This window comes from Pleurodeles waltl, chromosome 3_1, assembly GCF_031143425.1.
Source record: "Pleurodeles waltl isolate 20211129_DDA chromosome 3_1, aPleWal1.hap1.20221129, whole genome shotgun sequence".
Lineage (NCBI taxonomy): Eukaryota > Metazoa > Chordata > Amphibia > Caudata > Salamandridae > Pleurodeles > Pleurodeles waltl.
The window spans coordinates 728,858,155-728,873,719 of NC_090440.1; the positions used below are offsets into that span (position 1 = coordinate 728,858,155).

The window sequence follows — 15,565 nt, forward strand, 5'->3', positions numbered from 1 at the left end:
CGAAGTCGCCCTGACCCTATATATACAAATTTGGATTTCCTTTCATTTTTCAAAAACTACTGAACGGATTTACACGAAATAACAACAAGCATTGGTAAATGCAATGGGTTTCACCTATGTGACTAACAATCTATTTTTTGTAAGTTTTAGTTTGGTGAGCAGTTGGGTGCCTGGGTTAAGGATGAGCGGTGTCTGGGTTAATGATGAGCGGTGTCTGGGTTAATGATGAGCAGTGTCTGTGTGCAGTGTCAGTGGTGGATGAGTGTAAGGGGAGGACGTGGTGAGGACAGAACTGCAAAAGTGCAAGGGACGAGGTGTGTGAGTGCAGGGTATGTAGATAGTAAACCAGGGGGAAAAGGAGAATAAGAGTAAGGTGCTCAGTTTGTGAGTGCAGGTTGAGAGGGGAATGGTGTGCCTGTGTGGCTGCAGGATGAACGAGTGTCAGGGTGAGAGATGTACTCATGAGATTGCAGAGTGAGTGGCATGCGTTGGTGAGTGCAGGGTGTAGCACATTAAATGCAGACATGCAGAAATGCTTGCTTTTAAAGCATATCCACCACTACTGCATTCCCAGTTCACTCACTGTGAAACAAAGTGTTGTCAGATGTTAGATCAACACATGGAGAGACTTTACTGCGTTTGCAGTGTGTGTAACGCGGCTATCACTAGGCAACAAGCAACATACATAAAGACTCCACGTTTACTGAGAAAGACGTCATTAAACTCGTTCCAGGTATAATCTCCGAACACCATGCAATGCTTGTTAAGTAATTTTAAGACCTGGGCTTTCACATTATCTTTCTTGCAGTGCTACTAGGTTTCTGATGAACTTCGAAGTGAATCTGCAAAGTGTTAAATAAATTCAGCAACGCCTGTTTCAAATCACAGCATGATTTCAGGTGGTGCTTGACAGGAACAGGTTGATAGGACATTTCACTTTATTACCACCGGACACGGCAAGAAAAAACAAAACGAAATAAACGGACGTTATGTAACAGTGCACTGCATGTGGCATTCGTCGGCCACCTTGTCAGTGAGCGTGCCCAGCGATAACTTCATGCCGGGTGCCCGCCGTCTGTGCTCCGATGCAGATTGTTCGGCTATTTCATTAAATTTAAAAACAAAAGTCTGGGAACAGCAGAAGGGGCCACCGGTTCCCTGAGGAGACACCCAGGGAGGGGACTGTCCACTCACCAGTTAGTCACACCTCTTATGTCAACTGTGGTATTACACGGATGCTTTGGTTTGTCGTACTATGTGCCGCTATGTGTGGTTGCAATTAAAAACGCCAATAAAACACAGTTGGTAAAAAAACGTAAAACAACGCAAAAAGCAATAAGTAACACCGCCTAGATCGGACATAATTTCGAGGTTGCCCCGTGATCGCTTGGATCTCTTCGTCCAAACGTGTTCGTGGTGATAACTGTGCTCAGACTCACAGTGGTAAAGGGTAAATTGCTGGTCTTCATTGTTTTTAAAATCACAAGCATTGTTATGTATGAGGCAAAGTGCAAAATAAAATTATAAAAAACACGACATTTACAAAGAGAGACTTTTTCAGTGATGTTGACAGGTATATATATTTATGTTTGAAACAACGTGCCGTAGCCACCGTACAACGGCCACACCACTCCATATCCACACATGAACACACTTTCCTGGTCACCTTACATGCACCTCTCCAAGACATTCCACCGACGACTGAAAGAAATGCTGTGCATGAGCCACCAGTATATATATATATATATACACACACACATACATATACACACACCTATATATATACACACAAACAGATATTCACACACATATATATATATATATATATATATACATATATACACAAATCCAAAAAAACAAACTCAAGAAGGGCAGACTATCTCAGAGGATCAGTTGTGCTCAAATATTTGCTGTATTCGGCATAAGCTGCAGCACGTTTCAGCTCTCCTACAGCCTTTCCCCAGGCTGGACTAAAGCTAACCATAACTTCACAATAACACTGGATTTTCATCCGATATATATGCAGGGGCGGTTTCTCTTTTAGGGCTGAGGGACTGTGCCCCTCTGAAATTCCTACACATCATTCATGCAAAACATATTAAATAGATCGTTCATACAGCCGTCACTGTATACATTTATATACACTCTCAAGTCAGCCATGATGCCCCTTCTAACCTCAACATTTGTAATAAATCCAATATTACTCTGGGCAAATCTGAATGGAGTGATGGCATACAGTCTTCCCCTGTGACATGTTAAAGGCATTCAACCCAAACCAGAGGACAGGATGCAGCGAGATCAAATCTCATTAAGTGGGACCAGTTAATTTTTATAGAAGGAACAGATGACTGAAAGATGCTAAACTGTACTGTCGTAATATCATGGAATTTAACCTTTGCACTGTCGCACTAAAATGCATATTACATTATTACACATAGACCATATACATGTACTATTATATATACATACACAAATACATAATTCATTTTTGCCATGCTATTTCTTGAAGTGTACTGGTTGTGCATAAAGTAGTTAACCAGATCCTGACAGAAGGACAAATATAAAATCACATTGAAAAAGTCTGGCTTATTGCCTTCTGTAAAGCTGTAAAGTGCAAACTGCAAAGCAATATGTACTATTTTCTCAAATGAGCACTCTTATTGTAATACCTTAGAATCTGACCTTAAAAATATTGGGCATGATTTAACAAAAGTGGCGAGGCATCCTGTGCTGCGCCACTTTTCCTGAGCCCCTTATTGCTCCCCTAACGCCACCATATGTGCGCCATTTCCGCGGAAGTTAGGGAACTAGTGTCATCATTTTTGACACTAGTTCGGAGCTTTACAGTATTAGTGTAAAAAATGATGATGCTAATCCTGCAAAGCCCATTGAGGCCCAATGTAAGCAGGTGTTAAACGTGCCGAAAACAATGATGCAAAGAAATCACTTAGATTTAATTGCACCATTTTTTCGCCCCCACTAACGGGGGAGTGCCCCCTTTGCATACATTATGCTTGCCGCAGGTATAATGTAGCGCAAAGTGTTACAAAGTGTCGCAATGCATGCATTATCCCACTTTGTAAATTTGGCGCAGCGGTTTCGGTCTCATTGGGCCACAGCGTAAAACAAATTACACTAATGTGGAGCAAGGAGACTCTAGGGGCTCTTAAATCTGTCCCATATTTAATATAAGGTGAATGTGCATGCCTTCCAAGTGACATTGACTTACCTTTTTATGCGTTTTTCACTAATCTACCCAGCCCCACAAGTCATGTTTTGCATGGTTTTAAATTTTAAACACTTATTCCTTAAAAGTTTAAACCAATTTTAACTACATTTCTTACTGAACGTCCCTCAGGCGCCCTACCAAAAAGTTGATTTGGACTGTGGACTGGCACCAAACATTTTCCAGTGGAGGGCAACATAAAATGAGTAAAGACTGGAAAGAGGCACATTGGTGGGTGGGAAAAGAAAAAGTTCTGTATTATTTCTTGAGTGCCCAGTAACATTCTACAGCATTTCTAGATATCACAACTTTCCCCGTTTTAAATAGAATTACCTACCCATTACGCCAGAATACTCAGTTTGTTCTTTAATTATTTCGCCAGCTTATTTATCCTTTCTATTGTCTTCATCAATTCATTACTCTTTCCCTTTTTAGCAAGAAGTTTTGTGGCCTTATTTAAAGTTTAGCAGTACATTTCCCAAACTGTCAGTATGGGTGAAACACTGCATCCACTACACTGAAGATGGGTGGGCTTTCAAATTTGAGTTTTCTGAATCAGAGTTGGTGCTTTTTCTCCAGAAGCAGTTACCAGCTCTACAGCAGGAGCCACTTTTGCCAAAATATGTCTTAGGCATCATGTCTACCATGCTTTGCTAGATCTTCCATCGTGAATATGGCAACTAAAAATGTGCCCACAATATGGATGCACTTTTACACGGCCCACAGTAATAGTGTCCTTTACATTTTGGGGATTTTCTGTGCAATTTTGCCATGTGTTACATCTGCAGGAGAGAGACAGCTGAAAGAGTTAGGGGAATACAGAAGTAGACAAAACTGATATTTGTCCTTTTTGATAAATGTCTTGTTACTGCTCACTTCTGAATTAAGATTACAGTTCAATTTAATTACGCAAACAGTGCAATTTTCAAACAATACTTTCTTAATTCTCATTCCATTTATCATTGTAGGAGGCTGGCCTGGTTTTAGTGGGTACCTAAGGTACTTACACCTTATACCAGGTCCAGTTATCCCTTATTAGTGAAATGTAGTCAGTGTCTAGAAGCCAGGCTGTCTAGAGGTAGCTGTAGGCAGAGTAGCCAAGACTGAACTAGGAGGCATGCAAAGCTCTTGCAATACCATTGTAGTCACACAGTACTTACACACAAGAAAGACAATACTCAGTGTTACCAAAAATAAAGGTACTTTATTTTAGTGACACAAGGCCACAAATATTTTAGAGGCTATACTCCCTTAGGAGGTAAGTATTATAAACAAAATATATACTCTAGTAACCAAAATCAGGTAAGTAAACAGTCATAAAATAGTGCAAATAGTGAAAATCACCATAGGTTACAATAGACCTACGGAGAACACAAACCATTTACTAAAATAGTGGAATGCGAATGTCAGTTTCCCACCTAGGCAAGAGTAGTGTGTAGAGAGGCACTGGGAGTGTAAGTAAACACCAAAGGTAAGTAAAGTACCCCACCCCAGAGCCCAGGAAAGCAGGAGTAAAGTACAGCAAGTTTCCTCAGAACACACTAGAAGTCGTGATAAAGAATTATGCAAAAACCAAGCAAGACTGCAAGACACCAATGATGGATTCCTGGACCTGAAGACCTGCAGAGAGAGGAGACCAAGTCCAAGAACAGCTGAAGAGTCCAGGAAGAACAGGAGCCCCCTGCTAACTTAGATGAAGGTGCAAAAGTGGATTTTCCAGTTGGAAGAAAAAGTCAGAAATGCACCAAAGAAGACAGCTGCGGGTTCCTGCTTGGTGCAGGAGATATCCCACGTGGAGCAGAAGAATGCAGGCTGGTTTTTGTTGTTGGATTCCGCCAACAAGCCTTGGTTCACGCAAAAGACGCGTTTGGCGGGAAAAGGTGCTACCTGGACCCAGGAGGGACCTGAGATTCTCAACTTGGACTGAGGAGACAGAGGGGGCTCTCAGCACTTCAGAGAGCCCTCAGAAGACCAGAAAGCACCCACAGGAGTCCCAGGACACAGGGACAAAGGAGTTAGAAGTTGCGGTCATCACAGCACTACACAAAGGGAATCCCACGCCACAGGAGAATAACTCAGGGAGCTGAGCATCACAGGACAGAGTGCTGGGGCCCTGGGCTATGCTGTGCACACACAATTCCTTGGAGAAGGCACAGAAGCCCTAGGAGCTGCAAAACATGCGGTGCACAGGGGTACTGTCTGGCTCGGGAACGAAAGCTCTTACCTCCACCCAATTTGGACAGTTGGACCTTTGGACAGTCTGGGTCACTTCAGTCCACCAATTGTGTTCCAGGATCCAGGCTCCTCATCAGGAGAGGGGACCCAGAGTACTGGTCATCACTGCAGATAAGTGCCCGCTGAAGCAGGGAAGTGACTCCATCACTCCACAGGAGATTCCTTTGGTCCTTCTGGTGCAGAATGAAGACAGGCAGTCCTCGGAGCATGCACGACCTGGAAACTGTTGCAGTTGCTGGCAGGAGCTGAAGTTACAGAGTTGCAGTAGCCTTCTAGGATACTTTGCTGCAGTTGTAGAGTTCCTGGAGCAGTTCTGCGGTTGATCAGACGGTAGAAGGTGAAACAAAAGTTGCGGAGGAATCCTGCTGGAGTCTTACAAAGCTGAATCTGAAGAAACACCCAGAAGAGAGACCCTAAATAGCTCTGAGAGGGGGACTGGCCACCTAACCAGGTAAGCACCTATCAGGAGGGGTCTCTAACGTCACCTGCTGGCACTGGCCACTCAGAGGCTCCCAGAGTTCCCTGACCATCCTGAAAAGAATATGGCAGAACCTAGGGACACTCTGGAGAAGCTCTGGGCATCACCCCTGGGGTGGTGATGGACAGGGGAGTGGTCGCTCCCCTTTCTTTTGTCCAGTTGAGCGCCAGAGCAGGGACTGGGGGGTCTCTGAACCGGTGCAGACTGGCTTATGCAAGGAGGACATCATCTGTGCCCTTCAAAGCATTTGCAGAGACTCTGGGAGGCTACCCCTCTGATGCCTGTAACACCTATTTTTAACGGGAGAGGGTATAACACCCTTCTCCTAAAGTATGCATTGTTCCTCCTTCCTGGGATTGAGCTGCTCAAGCCTGTCTGTGAGGTGGCAGCAGCTGGGGCTGCAGTGGAAACCTCAGAGAGCTGGTTTGGCAGTACTAGGGGTCCATGGTGGAGCCCCCAGGGTGTATGGAATTGGCCCTCCAATACCATAATCAGATTGGGGGTACAATATTCAGTTCCTAGACTCCTCACATGGTCATATTCGGGGTTACTATTGTGAAGCTACATATATGTATTGACATATATGTAGTGCACGCTTATAATAGCATCCCCACACTCGCAAAGTCTGGGAAAATGGGCCTGGACGACATGGGGTGCCCTCACACACAGGTCCTATGCACCTAGCCTTCAGGGTCTGAAGGTTAGATATATAGGTGACTTATAAGTGACCTGGTGCAGTGAAAATGGCTGTGAAATAGTGCTTACAATATTTCACTCAGGCTGCAATAGCAGTCCTGAAAAAGTGTTAGTGTGAGCTCCTTATGGGTGGCAAAAAAATGCTGCCGCCCATAAGGATCCCCTGCAACCCCAATGCCCTGGGTACCTAGGTACCATATACTAGGGACTTATAAGGGGGGTCCAGTATGCCAATTTGGATTGAAATATGTAGTTACTAGACTATAGTGATAAATTTGGAAACAGACAGACCATAAGCAGTGGAGTTCTGATTAGCAGGACTCCAGTGACAGTCAAGCATATTGACAAAACTGTAAAACAAACTGACATGTAGGCCACAAATCATAAGCACTGGGGTTCTGACTAGCAGGGGATCCCAGTGACACATTCAAAACACACTGACAATCAGGCAGAAACTGTAGGAAGGTACCATCTTTCTTGGCATGTTACCCCCAATCATTAAAATTGTCTCACATTCCTTCTTTTTGTTCATTTGTTGTTTTCTAACACAAGTTTACTGCATCTTGTTACTTGTTTCTCAAATCCCCTTTTTAGGTCTGGCTACCAACATATTTAGTTGTGTGAAAAACCTCATTTAATCAACTCTTCAAAAAGTACAATATAAAATATAGAATGACACAGTGGGCTTTGGGTCAAATCCCTTCAGCCACTGGCTTTCATGGTTTGCCATTAAGTGTATGGGCTGCCTATAAATGCCATGGTATTTAATGGAAGGGTATAGTGTCCTCTTTGTGTTCTCAGTGGATGTGGTGATGGAACATCTCCTATCCTTTTATTATCCTTTTTTTAAGCTTCAGATGGAATCTAATAAATGAGAGCCAGCGTGTGTTTCATGATGTTCTTACTTTGTGGGCACAATTATATTTCATTTGGTGATTTGGGACTATATTGTTTTTGTTCCACCAGTGGGAAAATGTTTGTCTCCTGGGAAAAACTTCACCCTACACTCCCATTCTGAGGGTGTCTGCTGCACACTCCCCTCTGAAAATGAATTTTGTTTTCTACATTGACCACAGTAAAATACTTACAGGGTACAAACTTGTTGTGTGCGTAGTTTGTGCACAAACGCGGCGTTGTGCTTGTGCCCAATTGTATTCTACAAGTGCGTACTATTAAATGTGAAATGTACTCATTTGCGAGTAGGACAGCGGTTGTGGCACGCTAGTGCATTGTTCAAAAAAGGCTTCTTTTGGTGGGGATGTTGACTTTTGAGACATGGAGCGTGCATGGAAGGTTGGGGTGAAGATATAAGTAGGTGGCAGGATGTACAATGGCATCCTGAATGGAGACAAACTTGTGTGAGGTTTCGTGCATCGCTGAAATTAATAAATAGCTCCTGTCTTACTTCACTGTTTGATTTGATTCTTGCACCGACTTCTGTTTCTTCGACCCACTTCACAAAACTTACCTGCAAAATTGTGGGAGTATCCACAAACCTGTAATTATGAGCGTTTCAGCATCTTTTGCTGGAGAATCTACCTCGGAATGTCGACAAATTACCCATTAGAGCAGCTATAGTCTCACAGAAATTCTGTTTTATTGGTGGAGATTTCTCTTTTTGTAAATCCTATTTACAGTGGATTTTTCAAACATTTTGAGTCCGTAAATCTAGAACGGGAAACAGCACCTAAAGATAAGCAGGTCTGCACATTTAATGAAACTTAGGTATATGGATACATTTGTGAATCAGACCCATATGCCCTCCATTCTGGGATCTTTGATTGGAGCAGGTTTAGTTGATTTTGATAAGACCGCTGTGCTAAGAATGAAGCTTGACCACGGAAATGTAGTCCCAGGACAAACTCAAGGTTTCTTCTTGTCTTCTAAACCCAGACCACCGCCCATCTCAAAAGTGCTGAAGGCTGGCTGTGGTGCTGGTATACCGCTGAGTATGACACCAATTAATAAGAAGAAATATATGCATAAGTCCACTAAATGGCTTATTAAAGGCACTGAGTGAAGATAATGATCTAATTAGTAATAATGAAGTAACCCCCAGTGGCTGCTAACTTCCTTGCATTAGAAGGATTTCACATTGAACTAAAAGATATGTTAGCAATCTCTGATTTGCCAGCAGAAAGGTTAATTTGCTTGAAACATGATATTCCTTGAAACCAGCTATGTTCATGGATTGATGTGAAGGGGTTATTCATTTTATGCACTCTTGGGAGAAAGAACTATCCTGCATAGATCAAATAAACCCTTTACATGTAGGTATAAAAGCACAAAAGCTACATCTAAGTACCAAAGTCAAGGTTCTGAACATCCTTGGGCATGTTTAGGTCTCACTTACAAACAATTCAAGAGGTAGGCTTGCAAAAATACCTATTGTCAGCTTACAGCAAACTTGGAGCCCGCAAATTGCTTACCACTGGTTGGCTTTATCGTCACTATCATTTGATTTGTTTCTCTTAGTCAGTTTGTGTGAGCTTTCCTTCCTTTTCTTATGTTTGTTCCTCCCTTGAAACATTCTCTCCTTTCTTGTGTCCTTTCTCTGCTTACTTCTGGGGCACATTTTTTCTTTTCTTTTCGGTTATACATGTGTTTCCAGCTGTCTGTCATGTACTGCGTTTGCTCACTTCGCCATGCTCTCCATTGTTCTCTCTTGCCTGTGTGCTTTCCCTGCACCCCTCCATGTAGAATAAGGAACCCTCCATGTAGAATAAGGAACAAACTAGCTCTTTGATATTAAAGAATCCAGAGGCATCTAAATCCATGCAAACACATAATTCTCACCATGAAGTAAGTTGTAGAAACAATTAACATGTTATTAACAGAAAAGTGGCCTCTACTTCACCACACAATTTTGACCAAAGCCAAAAGACTGAATTTAGGATGACAACAACTCGGTGTTTCAGCCCTGGAATCTTGAGATACACTATTCACTAAAGCGAGATGTCACTGTGCTAAGCAGAGGAACTAACATCTCCATCATTCTGGTAGTTTTTCATACAGAAATATAGACAAGACTTACAGAAAATGTTCTTGCAAGTCGATAATGTTCACAGCATTTTGGAGAAATAAAGGTATGGTAAAAAGCAAAAATAGAGAATTCCCAACAGGGAGACACGAAGCCATACCAGACAAAATACCCAGCAACTGAAATCTACTTTTTGTACTTCCTCCGAAAAGGATGCAACTAAAAATGGTATGAGTGAAACACACGGGCTATGGGCGCTTCTGTAAACTGTTAACGCTCTCTTGCTGGTGTTTCAGGCACCAGTCATACATTTACAGCTCAATGCATAGGAAATTACTACAAAGGCAAGAAGCGAACTGGAAGACAATAAATGCAACACAATCTTTCAGGCCCATAAGACTGGTACAACAGAAAATGAATGCACACAGGGTTTCGAGTCAGAGAGAAGGGCTCATTTAAAGGAAACCTCATATTGTAATCCAATGTAAATATGAAAAAGAACAATATCTAGGTACAGGTACAGTCTCGGAAAACAGCTCACTGATTCTTTTCAAACTCTTATTTCAGAATACTAACATTATGGAAATAGCAGCAATTAAAATTTTAATGTTTGGCCATATATTGTATGTGCAGAAAGTACGTGATTGCCAATGTATAAATATTTAACAAATGTATTTCCGAACAATGGGGCAAAACACTTACTAACGTTCTGCACACAGTGAAGCTATAAAACGAAGTGTAAGAAAAGACTCACGATTTTCTGTGAGCCAGTGCTTCTGCAGAAGCTAAGACTACTCCCACTGTGTCAAACAACAGCACTGCTGGGAGTTATTGACATTTTGAGATTCAAATGATGACTATTCAGGAGTCCCTAACCCATGGCCTCTCCCTGCAACCTTTTCCTCGGGCGGCCCAGATAATAACAAGCTGTTAGTTGAACAGTATCCAGCAGAATTCATCCAGTAGGATACACAATCCCACTTCAGAGATTTTTAACATGTAACATTACTGTGGAGTAGTCTCAATCCCTTTACAAAATAAAATGTTGACCAACTCGTTACGAAGGATCCAAAAAAGTAACGTTGGAACTCAAAATATCTAATAAAAGATACAGTGATGGGTGGAATGTCTGAATTAGTCTTCGCCACTTAAGATTGCTCAGGCTGCATAGTAGGTCATTGTTGGAAATGGCCCTTCTGCAGGGTTATCCCCAGACTTTTTGCGTACCTCCTTCTCTTTTTCTGACCTCATTTTTTCTGGCTTTTGGACTCTGCGCACTTTATCACTGCTAACCAGTGCTAAAGTGCATATGCTCTCTCCCTTTAAACATGGTAACCTTGGATCATACCTGATTGGACTATTTAATTTACTTATAAGTCCCTAGTAATGTGCACTATAGGTGCCAAGGGCCTGTAGATTAAATGCTACTAGTGGGCCTGCAGCACTGGTTGTGCCACCCACGTAAGTAGCCCCTTTACCTGTCTCAGGCCTGCCATTGCAAGGCCTGTGTGTGCAGTTTCACTGTCACCTCGACTTGGCATTTAAAAGTACTTGCCAAGCCTAAACCTCCCCTTTCTCCACATGTAAGTCACCTCTAATGTGTGCCCTAGGTAACCCCTAGAGCAGGGTGCTGTGTGGGTGAAAGGCAAGACATGTACCTGTGTAGTTTACATGTCCTGGTAGTATAAAACTCCTAAATTCGTTTTTACACTACTGTGAGGCCTGCTCCCTTCATAGGCTAACATTGGGGCTGCCCTCATACAGTATTGAAGTGGTAGCTGCTGATCTGAAGGGAGTAGGAAGGTCATATTTAGTATGGCCAGAATGGTAATACCAAATCCTGCTGACTGGTGAAGTTGGATTTAATATTACTGTTCTAGAAATGCCACTTTTAGAAAGTGAGCATTTCTTTGCACTTAAATCTTTCTGTGCCTTACAATCCACGTCTGGCTGGGCTTGGTTGACAGCTCCTTGTGCATTCACTCAGACACACCCCAAACACAGAGTACTCAGCCTCACTTGCATACATCTGCACTTTGAATGGGTCTTCTTGGTCTGGGAGGGAGGAGGGCCTGCTCTCACACAAAGGACTGCCACACCCCCTACTGGGACCCTGGCAGACAGGATTGAACTGAAAGGGGACCTGGTGCACTTCTTACCCACTCTTTGAAGTCTCCCCCACTTCAAAGGCACATTTGGGTATAAAACAGGGCCTCTGCCCTACCTCATCAGACACTTGCTGGAGAAGAAACCTGAACCAGAACCTGCATCCTGCCAAGAAGAACTGCCTGGCTGCCTAAAGGACTCACCTGACTGCTTTCTACAAAGGACTGCTGCCTTGCTGTTGCCCTGCTGCCTTGCTGAACTCTTGTCTGGCTGTAAAAGTGCTCTCCAAGTGCTTGGATAGAGCTTGCCTCCTGTTCCCTGAAGTCTCAGGACCAAAAAGACTTCTCTTTTTCATTTGGACTCTTCGTGCGCCAAAAAGTTAGACGCACAGCTTGCTCTGTGGCAAGAAAATCGACGCACACCGACGCTGATCGACACGACGCCTTTGGGGCGACCGGAACTTCGACGCACGGCCTCGCAAGGACAATGCCACCCGACTTCCAGAGGGGAAATCGGCGCAACGCCTGCCGTGAGAGCGAAACTTCGACACACAGCCCCACGGAACGATGCACAGCCGGAAAACAAGCAGGAGAATCCACACACAGACCCCGGGATATCTGGTAATCCCGCGACCCACAGAAAGAGACTGTCCGTGTGCCGGAAAGCGACGCACGACTTCCCCGCGTGAAAAATAACGACACAAGTCCGGCTGTGCTGGGGAGAAATCGACGCACACACCATTTTTCCATGTATCTCTTCTTCTGCGGCCCTTTGCAGAGATTTTCCACTCCAAACCAGGCACTTTGTGCTTGAAAGAGACTTTGTTTGCTTTTTAAAGACTTAAGACACTTTATATCACTTTTTAGTGATATCTTTACAAATTCATATTGCATCTTTGATCATTTTGACCTACAATTATCCTGATAAATATTATATATTTTTCTAAACACTGTGTCGTGTATTTTTGTGGTGCTATATTATGGTCTTGTATGATTTATTGCACAAATGCTTTACACATTGCTTTCTAAGTTAAGCCTGACTGCTCGTGCCAAGCTACCAGATGGTGGGCACAGGATAATTTTGGATTGTGTGTGACTTACCCTGACTAGAGTGAGGGTTCTTGCTTGGACAGAGGGTAACCTGACTGCCAACCAAAAACCCCATTTCTAACAGTCATCCTTTTTTACCCACTATGCCATTTTAGACAGAGACCAGACATATGCAAATCAGCCTTGGCCCTCCTCCAATAAAAGCAGTCCAGCCCTAGCTTCCAGGCCAGGTCCCATCCAGACGAAATAGTTTAGAGCAGGGCCAAGTATTAGCTGCACATGGATGGGATCTGGTTTTCAGCCTTCACAATCAAACAGTGAATGAGATTAATTCCAGCATTCCATTCATCATTTTATTTTCAACAAATTGGCAGGCAATTTCAAAATAACCATCCCCAATAATATAGAAGAAAAGTGAACATGCAGTTTGTGGAAAATCACAATTTATTTCACAACTGTTAAACAGCTTTGCCACCCCACCGTCGAGAAACAAAAGGCACCTACCAGAATGTTGAGGGTTCCTCTCCTATGGATGCATGTTTTCTTTCAATACCCGAAACGGAAATCATAACTGGAAGTCATGTTAACATCACCTATTGGTCTTACTACTGAGTGAAGGTAAATCACCTCTACTTCAAAGGCACCAAAGAATAGGTACAAGTAATTAACCTCGGAAAGAACAAGAAACACCTTTAAAAGAACCACAATCTTAAAAACTGATTTCCTTCCCACTCATATAACTTGAATGCCTAGTATTGGCACATATGATCAGACATGGGCTACTTCAAATTATTCTTGTATGGCATTCCCATGAATTTCACCAACAGGCTCCAACAAGTATATAACCAAGTGGACATACTGTTTGATTAGTCATAAAAACAAGGCAGACAAAGCAAACTCTGTGCTCTCCTTTTTACCCAACTGGAGGCCATGTTAAAGTGAACAAACTTCTGCACCAATCACAGGGGCAATGATAACTGCAGACACTTACCCTGGACCCTGCATAGCCGCATTCTCAGGTTACGTTCCACGCAGACCGTCACCTAACTAAACATCAAGCCCCAACAACAAAGAGGTAGGACGAATATAAGGCCACAGCCTCTAACACACACCAGACTTAAACTGCAGCCACCCCTCCTCATCTTCAGAAACCACTAAAAAAGAGCATTGTTCAAGTTCAACTTTGACTGCTAATTAACATAAAGGGATGCAATGCAGTGATCGACAGACCCTTCACTGGCCCCTTTTCTTATATATTGGGGCGTTTCCAACTATCCTAGCTCACTCCACCGAGGTTGACTTTTATCTGCTATTTATCTGCCTTTTATTTTGCAGAATGAAAACCTTTATTTTTAGCATACGTTTGACCTCAACCTCGTTTGTGCTGTGCAATCCCACACAAGAATTTACTATGTCCAACCCTACTATGTACACTTTCCACTTAATCAGAGTGTTTACAAAGGTAACGTTTAATTCTAGCAAAAATGCTTGGATGTGGTCCCAATATTCATGGATGTCACTCTACAAATCTAACATAATATTACCTGACGATATCCCTATTATATTTTACTGTTTCACCTTCCAAAGCGTAGCAATGTTCATTTTCTATGCAGGATTCTCACGAGTGTGGCAAGACGCCCCCTTCTGACCAGCTAATTATATGGAAGCATATAATGGAAGTGAATGGATATGACATAAGATAATATTTCAATTTTTCTGGCCTTTGCAGCTAACAAATGACATTGAATTTTATGGGAGTTCCCTTTAATTAGTTTGTGGTAATGTCGATTTTTTCCTTTTTTGTCCATGATAAAGGCGAGTTGAAAGATTTTACGTTTGTCTCTATAAGGGTTTAACGCAGTAAAAGTGCATCACTATAATATGACGCAGCAGGTGATCCCTACTGCTAACAGTAAGCTGAAACAGATAACTAAAACACTTAAAATTACAATTCTAACAGTACATTTCATATTGAACCCACTAATAGTGTTGGTCTGTAGGCTGGATAGGGTGATAGTACTCTTGCTAGAATACCAATGTTTTTCTCCATAGTCTCAGCCACACTAGACCCCTCCCTTCCCACCCTTATTAAGGTATCTTGTAGCTAAGAGTTACTGCTAAATCTAGAATGTAAAATCCATATAATCTGGAGATACTTTCAAGTGACATTTGAGCGCTATAAAAACTCTGAGGGATGGAACTGTGAACCCTCAGACCGCAGACAAAGTAACATTTTACTCATCCACAGACATTCCATATGGCATTTCTCAGTGTAAAAAACATGTAAGGTTATTCCAGAAATGTTCGAAGCAAATGAGCATTAATGGTGTGAATTAATGTCTTCTGCAGGCCATTGCTTAATCTCTGTGGGTGGTTGGAGGTGGTGGACACTGACACTCATTTTTGGGGGCCAGGACTTATTTCTTTATATCCCTTTTGTTGTTCTTCTCTTGCTCTGAGACAAAGAGGAAGAATGTAAATAAAGGAAGGCAGTGACAACGCGAGAAAACTCGTGAAAATGAAACTAAAAGAGTGAGCTAAACAGGCAGAGCGTGTAGAGCGGCATGTGAGGGATATTCTAAAACAGGCAGCCTCGATACTGCATTCGTTAGCAACCGCAGTGAACTCCTAAAACAACTTTTGGGCCCAGGCACTTATTTGTTCATATTTATTATGTATTTGTACAATATATGCACTAGTAATGTGCTGCAGAAGGGGATGTGGTGTCTTTCTATATTCTTGGAAATAAAATTTAACAGTGGAGAGAAAAACCATTTAAATGTACCTTAAACTGT

General features: G+C 42.5%; 1 protein-coding gene across 3 annotated transcripts in view; it reads right to left on the reverse strand.

Annotated features, from left to right (window-relative positions):
• The window catches only part of MPPED2 (metallophosphoesterase domain containing 2), a 602,895-nt gene that overhangs the window by 436,510 nt on the left and 150,820 nt on the right, over positions 1–15,565 (reverse strand). The gene's annotated exons all lie outside the window — the stretch shown is intronic.